The sequence below is a fragment of the Megascapheus bottae genome, chromosome 8, assembly GCF_031878675.1.
Source record: "Megascapheus bottae isolate mThoBot1 chromosome 8, mThoBot2.hap1, whole genome shotgun sequence".
In the NCBI taxonomy this organism is placed as follows: Eukaryota; Metazoa; Chordata; class Mammalia; order Rodentia; family Geomyidae; genus Megascapheus; species Megascapheus bottae.
In genome coordinates, this window is record NC_143516.1 from 1,879,398 (window position 1) to 1,897,027 (window position 17,630).

The following is a 17,630-nucleotide window of genomic DNA, read 5'->3' on the forward strand; positions in this document are numbered from 1 at the left end:
GTACAGTTAGCGCTGACTGGTGCTGTGATCTGAAGTCTCGGGTGTCTCCTGTCATTTGTCTGAGTGGCTTGCTGGAGGCCTGTATAGCGCTTGGAGTCACCTCCTAATTGAACCATCTTGGAACGGGGCAGGTCCCAGCGGGAGGATGCAGCTCTGCCCCCCTCTCAGTGGAGTGGTGACCGCACAGGGACAGCTGGCGGCGCTGCCCGGGGAAGCTGCCCCGCGCTGTGCAGCCGGAGGAGAATCCCCGCTGTGCGGAGGCAAGCCTCCACGGTCATGTTTCACGTGCTTGCCTCCACGGTCATGTTTCACGTGCTTGCCTCCACGGTCATGTTTCACGTGCTTGCCGCACGCCACATGGGCTCACGCTCACGGGCAAGGACGTGTTGCCTTCCGGGTCTCCTTTTCTTTGGCTCTCGGCGGGAGGGGAGCCGAGGGAGCCAGCTGACCTGCGAGGGTCTGCTGAAGAGTCGTGAGGCCTCTTTGAGTTTCAAAAGGAGCTTGTCAGTTAGAATTTGGCAGCGGGAGCACAGCAGCTTGCCCGCTCCCACAGCTACTCTCCTCTTCCTCCTTGCACTTTGGGGTGTTCGGAGCCCCGGTTGGCAGGGAATGGAAGTTGAGCGGCCTGGCCGGAGCTCGTCCACTGCCCTTCCCGGGACTGGAGAGCTGGCACTGCCCGTGGCCCATGCCCTGCTGGGCCACCCCAGTCTCACACCTTGCCTTTGGGGTTGCTTTAAACACCAGGCTTGCGTCTCCCACTGTCTGCTCCTGCACTTTGGATCGTGGTCTCCAAGGGGAAGCAGGAGGTTAGACTCAGGGAAACCCCGGGTGAGCCACTAAAGCTGGGGTGCTCTTCTTCATTACTCAGTCCTCGTCGAGCCCAGTTATGAGCCCTTCCGGAGCCTCCCCTGCCCTGGAGCAAACGCTGCACAGAACCTCGCAGGGTGGCCAGCAAGTTCAACACCCAGTGCCACAACAGAAGAAAACCCTGCACCCGCGAGGAGCACTCAATCCTGGTCAGCATTCCCTAGACGGCAGTGGGACAGCTGTCCGCACAGTCCTTACCCAGAGGAGTTATCTGAATGGCCTAGATGCCAAGGCACGCGTGTAGACGCCGTGCAGACCCGGGCCCTGGGCTTCAGGCTCTGCTGTTTGTGGTTCCAGGAGTCCATTGCTGTGACACCCAGGGCGTACTGTCACTCAGAACGGAGGGCGGCTGTGCAGACTAAAGGTGAACCCCAGGAAAGGCGGGTATGCTCGGAGCCTGTGCGGTGGGGGGGACTGTGCCCCTGGCTGGCGTCCTGAGCAGGATGAAGGGGAGGGATGGGCTGACAGCCACAGTGCTGCCATAATAGCCTGGCAGGCTTAGCTGCCACATTCTTTTTGTGGTTGTTTTTGTAAAAATGCTGAACCTGCTCAGTCGCCTGCGTGTGGCTTCATCCTTGTGGTTATTGACTGTGGCGTCGTAAGGTGACATCCTACGGTGACCCTCACCTGTGTGTGGCGTTTACCCCACTGGAGCTCAAGGCTGCTCTCTCTCAGCCCGAAGGTGGAGCGTCACTGCGGTGCTATGAAAGTGACTCCTGGCTCAGTTCACTGAGTGCGGGTGGCTCTGTCACTGGGGGAGTCCAGGTGGGAGAGCGCACTGGCTGCTCACGTGTCTGGCATGTGAGCGCCATGGCCTTGCTTGGGGCCCCGGGGGACTGGCCACTCTGAGCCAGAGCTGTTTTCCTTCTTTGGGGCCCTTCCAGAGCCCCCGGGAAATATGACCCATGTCCCCGGGAGCCACACACCGTGGCCACACTGCCAACTGTCCCCGTGGTTCTGGGGGACACACACGATGGCCTGAATAGGGTCACAGAGCTGAGCTGGGGTCACAGAGCTGAGCGGGGTCACAGAGCTGGGCTGGGGCGGGGTGGTGCCGTCGTCCCTGGCTGCTCTCCCATGCAGCACCATGCTGGAGTGAAGACACATGCAAACCAATCGCCTTTTCCCCTCTATTTTGAGGAAATAAATAACATTCAGCTTTCACTCCAGGTAACCATTTAGGACTCCAGAGGGATTTTAAGTTTCTCTTGGCCTTGCTTTCTCCATGCAAAGCAAATGGCATGGACCAGCCGTCAGCTCAGCCTGGAACCAGAACCACAGCCAGGCGGGCCCGGACTCCTGCCAGGCCACCGTGCGGGAAAGCCCAGCCGCTGCCTTTCCTGCCAGGCTTCCCTCACTGTGTTGGTGGTTGGTGTGTGGGTGGGGAGGGCGGCCAGGCCTCCCTCACCTGTGTTGGGTGGGGGGAAGGGGACCAGGCCTCCCTCCCTCGTCTTGGTAGGGATGGGAGGGGGGCAGGCCTCCCTCACCCCTGTTGGTGTGTGTGGGGGGAGGGTGGCCAGGCCTCCCTCACCCCTCTTGGTGAGGATAGGAGGGAAACAGGCCTCCCTCACCACTCTTGGTGTGGGGAGGAAGGGGGGCAGGTCTCCCTCACCCATGTTGGTGAGGTTCGGGGCTGGCAGATCAGGCTGTGTGCAGTTATGCAGCTTCTGGATCCAGCCGCAGCCCGGGGTGAGGTGACCGCCAGGCCTTCCCCCACGCAGAGGCACCGTCCCCTGGCTCGGATCCCCGCAGCTCTGTGGGTGCGGGCCTGCCGCCTGCAGTGTTGTCCTGGATGCGGGTCTGAGGGCTGGGAACGTGGCACAGTGCGGCAGAGGAGATGCCCGGGTGCTTTCGGGCTGGCACAGGTGGGTGGCCAGGACTCCAAGGCTGTGCTGTCTGGTGTCCATTCCTGACAATGTGCGCCTGCCCTGGCTGTGTGGCCGCCTGCGGGCCTGTGAAATGGCCAACAAGCAAAAGAACGTCCTTAAAAACTTCCCCTGGAAGATGAGTAAGCCGGGGTGGTGACCTGGAAGGAAAGGCAGTGCTCTCTGTGGTCCCGCACACGCTCTGTCCCCCGGCAATTACCTTCCATTAGAAGGCAAAGGCTTCGGCCTGAAGTCTCTGACACAGACACCACAGCCTTTTAGCCAGAGATCAAAGCCACAGTCTGCGCTGCGAATGAGCTTTTAAGGCACTGAATTCTGGGCAAATTAGCTGTTAGTTCTCATGGAACTTTGAATGGAATTGCACTTAGGGCAGCTCAAGACACAATTCCAACAGACGAATGATTTCAGGGTGGGATTCTTCACAGCGCTTCTCCATTCCGCCTCAATTCCTCCTCCTTCACGACCCGTCCTAGGCATGTGGTGACTCCGGTTAGGAGACAAGACACGGACGCCACTGCGGGTCCTGTGGGCCGTGACAGCACTGTGGCTCAGGAGAGAAGCCCCAAGATCATGCCTGCAACAGGGCCATGGGTGGGACAGAGATACGAAGTGGGCTATGGGCAGCCACCAGGGTGATGTCGTGTGCCACGTGGGTTCTTGTCTCTCTGTGGCTCAGTTGAGCTGTGTGTGTTCCTGTCTCTGTGGTTCAGGTGAGCTGTGCCTGTTCCTGTCTCTGTGGTTCAGGTGAGCTGTGCGTGTTCCTGTCTCTGTGGTTCAGGTCAGCTGTGCGTGTTCCTGTCTCTCTGTGGTTCAGGTCAGCTGTGTGTGTTCCTGTCTCTGTGGTTCAGGTGAGCTGTGTGTGTTCCTGTCTCTCTGTGGTTCAGGTGAGCTGTGTGTGTTCCTGTCTCTGTGGTTCAGGTGAGCTGTGTGTGTTCCTGTCTCTCTGTGGTTCAGGTGAGCTGTGTGTGTTCCTGTCTCTCTGTGGTTCAGGTGAGCTGTGTGTGTTCCTGTCTCTGTGGTTCAGGTGAGCTGTGTGTGTTCCTGTCTCTGTGGTTCAGGTGAGCTGTGTGTGTTCCTGTCTCTGTGGTTCAGGTGAGCTGTGTGTGTTCCTGTCTCTGTGGTTCAGGTGAGCTGTGTGTGTTCCTGTCTCTGTGGTTCAGGTGAGCTGTGTGTGTTCCTGTCTCTGTGGTTCAGGTGAGCTGTGTGTGTTCCTGTTTCTGTGGTTCAGGTGAGCTGTGTGTTCCTGTCTCTGTGGTTCAGGTGAGCTGTGTGTGTTCCTGTCTCTGTGGTTCAGGTAAGCTGTGTGTGTTCCTGTCTCTCTGTGGTTCAGGTGAGCTGTGTGTGTTCCTGTCTCTGTGGTTCAGGTGAGCTGCGTGTGTTCCTGTCTCTGTGGTTCAGGTGAGCTGTGTGTGTTCCTGTCTCTGTGGTTCAGGTGAGCTGTGTGTGTTCCTGTCTCTGTGGTTCAGGTGAGCTGTGTGTGTTCCTGTCTCTCTGTGGTTCAGGTCAGCTGCGTGTGTTCCTGTCTCTGTGGTTCAGGTGAGCTGCGTGTGTTCCTGTCTCTGTGGTTCAGGTGAGCTGTGTGTGTTCCTGTTTCTGTGGTTCAGGTGAGCTGTGTGTGTTCCTGTCTCTCTGTGGTTCAGGTGAGCTGTGTGTGTTCCTGTCTCTCTGTGGTTCAGGTGAGCTGTGTGTGTTCCTGTCTCTCTGTGGTTCAGGTGAGCTGTGTGTGTTCCTGTCTCTGTGGTTCAGGTGAGCTGTGTGTGTTCCTGTCTCTCTGTGGTTCAGGTGAGCTGTGCGTGTTCCTGTCTCTGTGGTTCAGGTGAGCTGTGCGTGTTCCTGTCTCTGGTGGTTCAGGTCAGCTGTGTGTGTTCCTGTCTCTGGTGGTTCAGGTCAGCTGTGTGTGTTCCTGTCTCTGTGGTTCAGGTGAGCTGTGCGTGTTCCTGTCTCTGTGGTTCAGGTGAGCTGTGCGTGTTCCTGTCTCTGGTGGTTCAGGTCAGCTGTGTGTGTTCCTGTCTCTGGTGGTTCAGGTCAGCTGTGTGTGTTCCTGTCTCTGGTGGTTCAGGTCAGCTGTGTGTGTTCCTGTCTCTGTGGTTCAGGTGAGCTGTGCGTGTTCCTGTCTCTGTGGTTCAGGTGAGCTGTGCGTGTTCCTGTCTCTGTGGTTCAGGTGAGCTGTGTGTGTTCCTGTCTCTCTGTGGTTCAGGTGAGCTGTGTGTGTTCCTGTCTCTGTGGTTCAGGTGAGCTGTGTGTGTTCCTGTCTCTGTGGTTCAGGTGAGCTGTGTGTGTTCCTGTCTCTCTGTGGTTCAGGTGAGCTGTGTGTGTTCCTGTCTCTGTGGTTCAGGTGAGCTGTGTGTGTTCCTGTCTCTCTGTGGTTCAGGTGAGCTGTGTGTGTTCCTGTCTCTGTGGTTCAGGTGAGCTGTGTGTGTTCCTGTCTCTGTGGTTCAGGTGAGCTGTGTGTGTTCCTGTCTCTCTGTGGTTCAGGTGAGCTGTGTGTGTTCCTGTCTCTCTGTCGTTCAGGTGAGCTGTGTGTGTTCCTGTCTCTCTGTGGTTCAGGTGAGCTGTGTGTGTTCCTGTCTCTGTGGTTCAGGTGAGCTGTGTGTGTTCCTGTCTCTGTGGTTCAGGTGAGCTGTGTGTGTTCCTGTCTCTGTGGTTCAGGTGAGCTGTGTGTTCCTGTCTCTGTGGTTCAGGTGAGCTGTGTGTGTTCCTGTCTCTGTGGTTCAGGTGAGCTGTGTGTTCCTGTCTCTGTGGTTCAGGTGAGCTGTGTGTGGTTCTGTCTCTGTGGTTTAGGTGAGCTGTGTGTGTTCCTGTCTCTGTGGTTCAGGTCAGCTGTGTGTGTTCCTGTCTCTGTGGTTCAGGTCAGCTGTGTGTGTTCCTGTCTCTGTGACTCAGATGTGCTGTGTGTGTTCCTGTCTCTCTGGTTCAGATGGCTGTGTGTTCCAGTCTTTATGGCTCAGGTGAGCTGTGCGTGTTCCTGTGTCTATGGCTCAGGTGAGCTGTGTGTGTTCCTGTCTCTATGGCTCAGGTGAGCTGTTTCTGCCTTTACTCTGTGGCTCAGGTGCCATTTGAACAGTGATGCAGTGAAGACACAATCATGGCATAACCTCCATACATCATTTGGCTCATTAAAAATGCAACTCCATGTTTGTTTATTTGTGCTAGTCCTGGGGCTTGGAGGCTTAGCCTTTTTGCTCAAGGATAATGCTTGACCCGTTGACCCATGGCTCCACTTCTGACTTTTTTGGATGCTTTATTGGAAATAAGAGTCTCATGAACTTTTCTGCTCAGTCTGACTTTGAACTGTGATCTCTGGATCTCAGCCTCCCGAGTAGCCTGGTTTATAGACACGAGTCACCGGTATAGGCAAAAGCCACTCTGTTTATTTCCTTTCCTCTCGCTAACTCGTAGCCATTTTAAATTAAATGGCAGAAAGGGGATGAGAGGGGGTTTCCTGTGCCTCTGGAGGGGGACAGCGGACAGACGCCCTGTGGGAGAGCCACAGCGCCCACCATCTGCGTTTTCCACAACTTTTATCACTTGCCTGGCCTCACAGGAGGCTGACTGTCCATCCGATGTTGTGTGAAAGCTGTCAGGATTCAGAGCTCTTGAGGGAGTTTGCTCTTGAGGGTGGGAGCTGGCAGCCCGGAGGCCGCCTCTCCCCAGCCATCCTTCCTCTCTTGAGTTCAGGGAGCTCTGGTTTCCACCTCTCCGGTGGTGTCTGTGGGTTTGAGGTTTCCTTGATGGGGTCTCCAGTGACTGAAGAGGGGTGAGGAGGAGGGAGGGTAAGGTGCTGATGGACCTGGCTGCCTGGTGACGATTGGGCGTGGAGTGGAGGGAGGAGAGGAGTAGGGGGCTGTGATCCAGTGGGCAGCATGGGTCCAGGTGCACTTCCGCCCTGGGCAGTGAAGGGTGATCCGGCAGAAACTGTTCCTCAGGAAGGTAAGGGGAGGCAGGCGAGGGCTGAGGGCCCTGGCAGGGCGGGGGCCAGGCAGGGCGGGGGCCCTGGCAGGGTGGGGGCCAGGCAGGGCAGGGGCCAGGCAGGTGGGGGCCCTGCCGGTGAGGCCAGTTGCTCCCTGCCAGGCATCACTAAGGTAACAGAGCCCGTGGGCAATGATCAAGGAAGAGAAAGAGGTGTGTCTCTGGACAAACTGAAATTTCCATGGTCCAGAGGCAAGGTCCCAGGTGCCAGGAGTGCCCTGTGCCTGTGGTCACAGCCGGGCCGAGGACAAGCTGCTGCCCAGGGCCTGGTGCCCATTCGAGTGTATGTTCACAGCCCGGGGCACTGTGCCGCTCCTTACTTTCTGCAGGTTCAGAGTTGAAAGACAGAAAAGATGACAGGGACAGTGTTTGCACAGACGTTACAAAAGGCAAAGCTCCCTTGTCAAGATCTGTTTACTGTTGCTCTTATTTAGAAATATTTGGAACCATGACAAAATATGTGTAACATGAAGTATGCTGTGTTATCCCCCTTTTCTGTGCCTGGACAGAAAGGAGAGCCCAGCTCTGAACTTGCCTCCTTTAAGTTAAATGAAGCCAAACCCTCTCATAGTCATCTGCAATGAGTACTTGTCAGAATAGATCTAGTCCAGGACATGGAGAAGTGCTAATTGTCAAACTTGTTAGAGAAAAATTTATGTGTAGCTCACATTCCTCTTTAAAAAAAAAAAGGAAAAGTACCAAATATATTGAGAAAAATCTCCAACATACCCAGGAGCATGCTCAGAGTCTCGGCATTTTGTGAAGGAAAAATCCTGTGCACAAGAAATACTCTGCTGGCATTTGGACACTGCTTTCAGTGGTGCAAACTTAGCCCTGCGTGGGTGGTCGTCAATGTTTCTACACGTGTAGATCTTTGCACCCGAAAATCAGCTTTAACGTAAATTGAATCTCTCATTGTAAAAATCAATTCTAAAATAATGTTTTTAATACATAAGGCGAAAGAAAGTTGTCTTTACCACTGCTGGGTGTTAAAGCCAAAGCGTGGTCAATCTGTGATGTGACCTTACTCTGGAAGCAGAGGTGGGGCCACCAGAGCCCCAGCCCCAGAGACCATCTGGGTCCTGCCTGGAAAGCACATCTGCTCCAGAGGTGTCTGAAGGTGCTGCCAGTCAGCCATGAACAAGAAAGACACGGCCACCCTTGATGGCTGACAAGGACCCGGACATCATTGACATGCAGAAACAGAGGAGGAAAATGGCAGTTTGTTTTCTGTGCCAACTACAAGGAGGCAAAAGCTGAACCACAGAGTAGATGGCCCCCTGGCCGGGCGGGGCTCACCAAGTTCACAGCTAATAGCCAGACCCAGAAGGAAGGATGGGATGGGGTTCTCTGTCCACTTGCAGAATGCAAAGAGACCACGCCAGAGACCCACCAGTGCCTGTAAGAGGGGGGCTGTGTGGACTGTCCTGAAGGTCCTCACCCTCCCTTCCACCCCCCTTGACCTCCTCATCTCCCAGCAACACACGATCCACCTCCGTATGCACCTTGTTCACTGATGAGCTGTTTGTTCGGAAGAGTTTCACCAGGGTACACACCGTACCTTAGGCACCATGTTTATGCATGATGCTTTCCATCTTGCATGTGTTTTAATATATGTTCATCATTTACAGGTGTGTGTGTGTGTGTGTGTGTGTGTGTGTGCTGAGGCTGACCTCAGGGCCTCATGCTCTTGCTTAGCTTTCTCCCCCAGGGTTGGTGCTCTACCACTTTAGCCACACACATGCACTTCCAGTTTTGGGGTTAGGGTTCTCCTGCTCTGGTCTTTGTGGCCTTGGGGGGCGGGTGGTGCCGTGTGCATGGCTTCCCATCTCACTCGCAGGCCATGGATGCATGGAGGTGGCATGGTTCTTTGTGAGTCTGTTGCCATAGAGCGAATGTTGTGTGATGAGGAGAATGCCCCTGGGCCCTGCCGCTGCCTGCCTCCTCCAGAGGCCTGGGTCCTCGGTGTGCAAGTGGCCACATGCCCACAGCCGTGCCACACCTCTGTGTGGCTGCAGAGTGCGACCCGCATGGCCCACGATGGGCCGGCGGCTCAGAGGGCCAGGCAGCGTCTGTGCTCAGCCGCCCTCGCCTTGGCCGGGCCCAGCGCCTGTGCTTCCCCTGGGGAGAGCCAGAGACCCCACGGGTCCCCAGAGGCTGCAGCCCCAGCCGTGGTGGCGGCCGTCCTCAGAGACTGCTTAGAGAGGAGACTCCAGGTGGGTGGACAGAGTTCACAAAGGCACAGGGCTTTGCAGGAGGCAGGGGGCCCCTTGGCGTGCGTGGGGTTCATGCTGGGGGCCACGCAGGCAGTGTCTTTGAGTGGAAATCCAGGAGTCGGTGTGTGGGGCCTCGTGTCCAGTGGGGTACTGGGGTGAGGGGAAGACGGGCTGAGGGAAAGGGCCAGACACCGATTGGAAAAATTAAGAAGGAATCTCCAAGCTTCCCATTTGTTCACCGTGGATTTGTGCCACATGGGGAATGGAGGGGCGAGCGGAGGGCGCCTGGCAGGCCTGGCGTGGGACTTGGGTCACGTGCGTCTCAGAGTCTGTGGTGCTCAGCAGGACTGGTCAGCTGGTGACGAAAGGCGTCTGCAAGTGAGCGGGTCCTCATGCCGTCCCCAGAGCACAGAGGGTCCCGGGGGTGGCAACACTGATGGGTGCTTAATACAGCAGAGCAACCCATCACTATAGCAACCGAGCACCGAGCGAGGAGCTCAGCCCCATGTGCTCTGAGCACTGGCCAGGAACAGCTTCCATGTAGCACGTTTGCTCAGGGCTGCCCCCGAGCCAGGAGCTCCTGGGTGCAGGCCCACCCCCGGGAGCGCTCTCCTCCACCTTCCCCTGCTGGAGCTGAGCCCAGCTGGGACTGGGTGAGAGCTCTCCTCCACCTTCCCCTGCTCCAGCCCAGCTGGGACTGGGTGGGAGCTCTCCTCCACCTTCCCCTGCTGGAGCCACGGGCAGCACTGCTGGAGGTCTGGGGCCATCCTGGCAGTGGCAGCCGCGGAGCAGTGCCAGGTCCCTCTGCTGTCTAGGGCTGGGCTGAACGTTCCCAGGCCGTGCTGGCAGCGAGGCTGCGGGCTGTGAGTTTGTGGGAAGCATACAGTTGCTAGTCTCTTTGGGGTGCCATCCCCTCTCATAGCCAGAAGTCTTTGGAGACAGCATCGACTTGGTGCTTGGTTCCTTTCCTATATGCCCCATGTCACGGGAAGATTCCCAGCTGGCTGGATGACCGTGGCCACGTCCTTGCACTTGCAATCAGTGTGACTCTGGTCGTTATTCCCCAGGCGTCCGGATGTCCTGGGGCCCAGGTCTTGCTCTTTGGCAGTCAGGAGAGCAGCTGCTCTGTCTAGCAGAGAAACGAGAAGCCCCTGTCTAGAGGGAGCTTCGCCAGGTAGATATGATACGCAACAAAACACACAGCCTGGGACCTTGCTACCCACGTGAGAGGAAACGCGTGGATGGCTGGGAAAGAGGCTGTCGTCTCCAAGAGCTGGCTCCTGGGTGGATAAGGGTTCCCTCCTGCTGTTGTGGGTAGTGCACTTCTTGCGGTCTGCTAGCTATTTCCCTGGCTCCTGACTCTGATTTCTCAGTGTCTTCAGACATTTTCCACATTCGTCAGCCTTCTGTAGGAACTGGCAGCATTCTCTAGGATGGCGGCCTTCCTCGGCTCTTCCGTGGGCATCTGGCTTCTGATGTGTGTTCATGTTCTCCTGTGCTGCAGGAGTCTCGATCTGCTCAGCAGTCCCTCAGCGCCAATGCTGCGACACCCCAAATGAGCCTCTGTCTTTACCTCTGCCGGGGGGTAGTTCTGTGCAGGAAGACTTCAGACAGCCAAAGGGATTCATTTTTGCAGTTTTCATATTTGTGTTTTATTTAAGGACCACTCCTATTTATGAACGTGAAGCTGTTTCCCTCTAATATTACATTATCGTAGCAAATGGTACTTTGCACAGAGTGTAAAATAGGACGTAATAGGTTTTTCCTCCAGAAGGGCGTTTATGTGACTCATCTCTTAGTGACCGGTATATTCTTGCTGTCACCTCGACTCAGCGTTCTTAACGGTTTTAAATATGCATTTTAGGTCCTATGACCCTCGCGTCACCAGTAAACAGACCCCACTTTCCCACAGCGCTCAGGTTTTGTCGTAATTCCCAGCACCGTTCCGTGTGGTGGCTGACCCTCCACCACAGTCCATCCGCTGGCCCGTCCCAGGCCGTGCTCCGTCCAGACTGGGAGGAACCGCGGGAGAAGTCGGGGCCCGCAGCCTCCGCTCAGGCTGGAGTGGCCCAGGCATGGAGGCTTCAGTGAGAGCAGCGCCTGCCCCGGGCTTCTCCACGCACTTGGGCAATGGTGTTTAAAGCATGTCCCGCAGTGGGCAGTGAAGGAGCTCCTAGGGTGCCAGGAGGAAACACACAGAAAAACACAGTGCCTTCCAGGTCCCAGGACACCAGGTGGCCTTGTCCCCCCCGTCCCCCAGCTCCACAGGGTGGGGGCAGGTCTTGTCCCCACTGCTCCCCAGCTTCACTGGCCCCAGGCAGGGGTGGGGCGCTGTGAAGGGCTGGGTCTCCTGTGCTCTTAGGATGCATGGGGGCTTTGGGGGTGACAGCATGCTGTGGGAGGTGCCAGGCTGTGTCTGAGACGCCAGCGGGGCCAGCACAGAGGAGCCGTAGCAATGCAGCAGGCTTGGAGACCACGGGGCCTCTGTCAGCTGAGCTTCCTGAGACCGCTGCATCCACGCTCATGCCTGCTGGGCTCATGTCACCGCTGACTCAGACATGGAAACCTTCACGGATACCGGGACTGCCGCAGGTCCCTGGGATCATGGCTGGAGGCTAAACACAGCCCTAGAGCCCTCGGCAGGCGGGGAGCCCCTGGCCTGGGCTGAGCATGAGGCTCGGGGGTGGGGGCGTCTGGGGATGTTTCCTCAGTGGGGTTCCCATTGCTGGACTCAGTGGCACCTCGCAGGCCCTGGACGAATGCCGGCCATCTTCTTGGAGCAGGTCAATCATCTCCATGTAGATTTCATCCTGTAGCAGGGCACTGCATCTCCGTGTAGATTTCACCTTTAAGGATCCTTGGGCTCTCTCCTCTCAACGTGCAAAGGGTATCTGAGACTGTGGCAGGCGTGTGTCGGGGGAGAAGTGAGTCTGCTTCGTAAGGCAACTCCGTGGCTCTCTGGGTCTCAGCCCTGGGCAGAAATACAGAAACATTCACACACGACACCAGACACAAACTTCACTTGTAGGCTGGCGTCAAGCTGTGGACCTCGGATCTCATCCTCCTGATTAGCTAGGGCTGCAGGCGTGAGCCCCCACGCCTGGCTATGTCTTCTTTTTTAACAAAGCAGTTAGGGCTCTGTCCACTGGGTAACTTTGTCCCTGAGCTGGAGCCTCCCAGGACCCCTTGCTTCCTTTCCCCAGAGGCTGAGACCAAAGGAAATGAAAGAACGTCCCATCTCCAGATGACTTCGAGTCATGCAGTCCACATGGCTTAGTAGCACTTATTTTTCTGAACTTCAGAGAAAGACAATCAAAGATGACACAAACCCAGAGCCAGAAAGCAGCCCGCCAGTGTCCCCGCAGGACAGGTAGTGCAGGCTCTCGGCTGCCAGCGCCTGTCCTCCGTGAGGGGACAGAGGTAGTTCTAGAACCATTTGTCCTCACCATAGACAGAGGGAAGGGAAAACCGTCCTCCCTGGATTGGCCTGGTTTGCTGACGGTGTTCAGCCTTGCACAACTCTGTTCCCCTGTAAGGCGTCTTTCGCCTGCTTCCCCGAGGAATCTCCAGTGTCTATGTGACTTTGCCAACAGGCAGATGGCTCCAGCTGGGACCGGGAGGCTGGGATTCGGAGGCCTTGTTTGGGCCTTCCGAGCTCTTCCTGAACTTATTCCCTGGTCTCCCTATCTCCCTGGGACCATGCCACACTGCATACAGATGGGCCACGGCCCCGGAGAGAGGGTACAAGTCTCCCAGAAAAGTCACAGACCCGGGGAGAGGGTACAAGTCTCCCAGAAAAGTGTCCATACTGTGCAGGAGCGGAACCAGTTCAGGGCCGTTTATTTATTCCTACTTAGGAAAGCTGAGGCCACCAGAAGACTCCAGCCTCAGCACCACTTGAGTATCCCAGCGTGTCACACTTCTGGTGGTGAGGGGGTCTATTTCTTCCTAACGGTCTTTCCATTCTGACATCAGGAATCACTTCACCCCACACTCAGCGACTCCTGGATCTGTTGTTGCTTCTTTCCCTGCCGTCACAGTGCTTTCAGCATTTCCGTATGAAAGAGGCGCTGACTTGAGAACAGTGGCATTGACGACACTGCTGTGTGCACCAGCAGACAGTGTGTGTGGGGGGGTGCTGCTGTGACATGGCTAGGTTCAGACAAGAATGAGCCAGCCCCTCACCCATGACTCCAGTCACCTCTAAAGCCACCCAGTCAAAACTGGCCTGGATATCCCAGCCGGGGTTTGCGCGTTGCCGCTGGCATCACTGAAGGCCTTGCTAAACCTAGTCTCATGTTCTTGTAGACTAACAACTCTGAGCTGAAGGTTGTCCTGACCAGGATTGGCTTTGCCTTTAGGGCTCGTAGCTCCCTCACTGGCTGTCTCTTTGGGGATGTCAGCCCCTCCTAGCCGCTCTGTTCCATCTTTCCTCAGCCTCACACATGAGCGTCTCTGTGTTTCTGCCCAGGGCTGTGATGCAGGTAGCCAGCGCTGCTCCTCAGCACAGAGAGCAGAGCAGTTGTTTCCTGTGTCGTTTCTCCCACAGCCGCCTGCATGATGTCCCGCCCATGGTTAGTGAGAAGCCGCCCTTTCTGGTTTATTTCTCCCTCACTTATTCGGTCAGGCCCGTTTCATTAAACACGCACACAAAGGCCTCACGCACCTCTGGAGGTGTGACCCCCCGCTGCGCCTTGGGATGCTCTTAGCTGCCAGGAGATGTAGAGCAGCCTGCTGGACTTTAGCAACAGGAGATCTATGTTTCAGTTCCTGGAGTTCTTTTTGATGAATAGTATTTTAAATGTTCAGAGAAGGGCACCTTGGGATCCTCCCTGAGCGAATCCTCCTTTAGTGTGTGTGAAGGTGAATGCCCGGAGCCTGTGTGTTTCACATCGAGCTTTCCTCATGAGAGAGAAAACATGCCCATTGGTCTCTCCGAGCCTGGCTTATCCATTTCCCTGTAAATAACATAATCATATTCTCTCTAATGACGAGTAAAATTCCATCGTGTTTGATCGACCCACTTATCCACTGTAGGACATATGAGTTGTTTGATCGACCCACTTATCCACTGTAGGACATATGAGTTGTTTGATCGACACTCATCCATTGTAGGACATACGGGCTGTTTGATTGACACATTCATCCATCGTAGGACATGTGGGTTATTTCCGCAGCTTGGCTGTTGTGACTAGTGTTTGTTATACTTTGAAAAGTGACGGTCATCCTGGCCAAGGGGACAAAGAGCCATACTCAGAAGTGGGACATCAAGCTCTGCATCCACGATGCCCTTCTCCAGTCTTCTGGTGCCCTCCCTCTTCCCTTCCAGGGTTCAGGACATGGGTTTGGAACCTTTGTTCACAGGATCAGACCCGCTGGGTCATAGGGAGTGGGCAGTCTGGGGCAGAACCCCATGTAAATTTACATGAAGCTGGCCTAGTGGCTCATACCTGTGACTCTCGCTACTCAGGAAGCTAAGATCTGGAAGATTGCAGTTTTAGCCAACCTGCATAGAAAAGTCTGTGGGGCTCCATTTCCAAAATAACCAGCCACAGAGGCAGAGCTGAAGAAGTGGCTCCAGTGGCAGTGTTCTCAATGAGTGCGCAAGCTGAGCCTGCATGAGACCCTGAGGCCAAGCCCTGCTACTGCCAAAAGAAAAAAGAAAGAATCTATGTGACTGGTGTGGACTGGGACCTCAAAGCCCTGTCACCCTCAGTACCCACAAGTGTTACCTCACTGGCCATCACCAAAAGAATCTGTTGTCGGTGCCCTCTGGGTTTGTGCGGCTCATCTCTCTGTGTGTAGTTGTCCCACTGTCTCTGTGTTACTCAACCTCACTCCTCTCCTTCCACTGTGCACCCAGCCCAGAGACTTCACCTTCTGTTTGACTTTTCAGACCTGACCTTTCTATTTGGCTCGTTCTCCCCCCTTTTTGTTATCTAGAGCTTGGGGGGGGGTGTTTTGTTTTGTTTTGTTTGATTTTTGCCCAGACTGTTTTCTCATTGTTTCCAAGGCTGAAACCTGTTGAAGCATTTTGTCCCAGCTGTTGAGACTGCTGTCCAGTGATTGTTCCTTCTCTGTCCCTGCATCTGGGCTGACACCTGTGGGCTGTTTTCTGGTGTTCACTCTCTGGGATTTTCCGGGTTCTTGGTGTGAAGACTAATTTTTACTCAAGCCTGACACAATGAGCACTGTGTGAGAGATCCGACTTTCTGCAGACCATCTGCTCGAACAGGTGTGTGGAATTGCTGGGGGGGTGCTACGTGGCAGGTGAAGGGCTGGGATTTCCATGTGGCCTCAGAGGAGGACTGGCCACATGGCCATGGGCAGTGTTTCCATGCTTCTCTGCCCACCATGCTGTGGATGTCACCCCAGGAGGGTGTCAGTGCCCCCTCACAGTGCGGCCGGGTGGGGGTGAGGGCTTCTACAGTGGTGGAAGTCTCCTCGGCTGGTGTGGGCCGCTGCTGTCCGGGTGCTTTCGGGCTCCCTTCCTGTTCCTTGGCGGTGCATGGACTCTGTTGGGGCATCTCTGTCGACTGTCGCTTTAGGATTGTTAGTGTCTTCAACTCAGGACTATGGTATGTGAAGCAGGGGTTCCAGGAGCTGCCACCCCGAGGACCCCAGGGTGCTGAGATCCTCAGCCAGTCTGCCTTGCCCCTCCCACCCCCAGGGCTCCCTACACCAATGCCCGGGGCTGTGCCTGCTCTCAGTGGAGCCTGGAAATGCTGCTGGTGTGGAGGAAGGAGACAGGCCACCAGTCCTCTAGGACACAACAGGAGGAAACACAATGGCTGCACGTACCGCACATGCACACATCACAGAGTGAATGTGTGTGCACATAGCGTGGTACCAGGAATTCCATGGGGAGTGAGTGCAGAACAAAGCACCTGTGCTGGGAAAATCAAGGTGTGGAGAGCACATGCCTCAACGCTCACAGGTCTCTGCTTTAAAGGCACAGAGTGCCACAAAGGTCACAGCTACACGGTGTCCACCATGGCTGAAATGAGGCTTCACACAGAAAGCTCCGCGAATCTGAGTCTTTCCAGTGAGGAGAGGGCTGGCTATGCATTCTTAGCATATGCACACGTTTACTGCGCAGGCCAGGAGATGGGTGGGAAGGGAGAAAAGTCCATTGTGTGATGCCTGGTTAAGTTTAGGCCACATTAACTGGACCGGTCGTCACGGGGATGTCGCCTTGTGTGGAAGTGAGCGCACACCACCGTGTACCCAAAGGTCAGTGCCCTCTCACGCTTTTAACCATGGCATCCCATTCAGAAGACCAGCGCTGGTCTATGTGACAGAAACTTTTCAGCCCCTAATTGTTCTCAGCTGGCATGCGTCACGGGGAAAATTGGATCTGAAGTGTTTATCTGCAATCCGATTCCTGTCCAGAGAAAGAACACACACTGACTCACTCCTGGAGCCAGGAGCCACGGCCACCAGACACGGAGTGAGATGAGGCGCAGATTTAGTCTTATCCTTTCCTTCTCTGGTCTGCGGCATTGGCTGATCCTCCTTACCCGCTGGACACTCGTATCTTAAGGCTTTCCTTTGGAGAGGGGATGTGATTTGAGAGTCGTACATCCTGTTGTCTTCTCTGTCATGTCTTTATCTTCAAGTACGTGTCCTATCTTTACTTCTGGCTTCTAATGCTATTGTTATTCTTCTGTGAAGAAAAGTCAACCATCAGTTTTATTACTACCCAGTTTAAAAAGCAACAAGTATACCTCACGTGTTTACAACAACCCAAACAAAAGCCCTAGAGATTCCTGTCCTTTTTCAGGTAGGAAGAAACAGTCAAATCAGGAGAAGAAAATTACCAGCTGTCAGGGAATGGTGTCAGAAAAATGCATGAGCTATGGCAGTCTGGTTTGTCAGGCACAGGCCAGCCCCTTCCTTTCCTGCCTTGAATAGTGGCAAAGTGCCTTGCTCTGTCTCTCCCACAGTGTGCATACTCAGCTCAGAGTTCAGGTACGTTGAAAGCTTTTTGTGTAAGGGCAGGATGGAAGCAGCGAACCAAGGCCTCAGTGTATTGCCAGATAGGCCTTGAAACGCTGTTTGTTTGGGGCTCGCTTATAAACTATCCATACCAGCAAACTCTCATTAGTTTAAATTTGCTCCCTTCTGCTGAGAATCCATAGAGAGGGGGTGTCATGTGCCAGTATGGACTTGTTTTTAGTCTTGTTTTCGGATCTCATGCCACTCAATTCCATCTCCCCCTTCCTTCCTTCCTTCCTTCCTTCCTTCCTTCCTTCCTTCCTTCCTTCCTTCCTTCCCTCTCTCCCTCCCTCCCTCCTTCCCTCTCTTCTTGCTTTCTTTATTCCCTCCCTTCCTCTCCCTCCCTCCTGTCCTCCCTCCTCCCTCTCTCTTCACCTCGTGTCACTGGCGAGGGCACTTGGGATATTGGTGGTTTCTTTGTAGTGTTGAGTGAATGTTTTTGTGATGGACCAGGTCGAGGAGATTTTCTTCCACTGGAGTTTTCGGGGTGAGGTCTGCAGAGCGTGATGCTGGCTCGGGTCAGGGGCTCCGGAAGCTTGCTGTGGCCTGGGCAGAAGCTGGCACACTGTCCAAGCGCAAGATGGTGACTGTTTGGGTTAGGATGATAGCAAGGGAGACAAAAGAAGTCATAAATCAGAGAAATGCTAACACACAGAATTAATGGGACTCAGTGAGCGTGTGTGTGAACACAGGG

The 17,630-nt window shown here is 55.1% G+C and overlaps 1 protein-coding gene across 1 annotated transcript in view; it reads left to right on the plus strand.

Annotated features, from left to right (window-relative positions):
- The window catches only part of Rps6ka2 (ribosomal protein S6 kinase A2), a 187,907-nt gene that overhangs the window by 52,778 nt on the left and 117,499 nt on the right, over positions 1-17,630 (plus strand). The window lies entirely within an intron of this gene.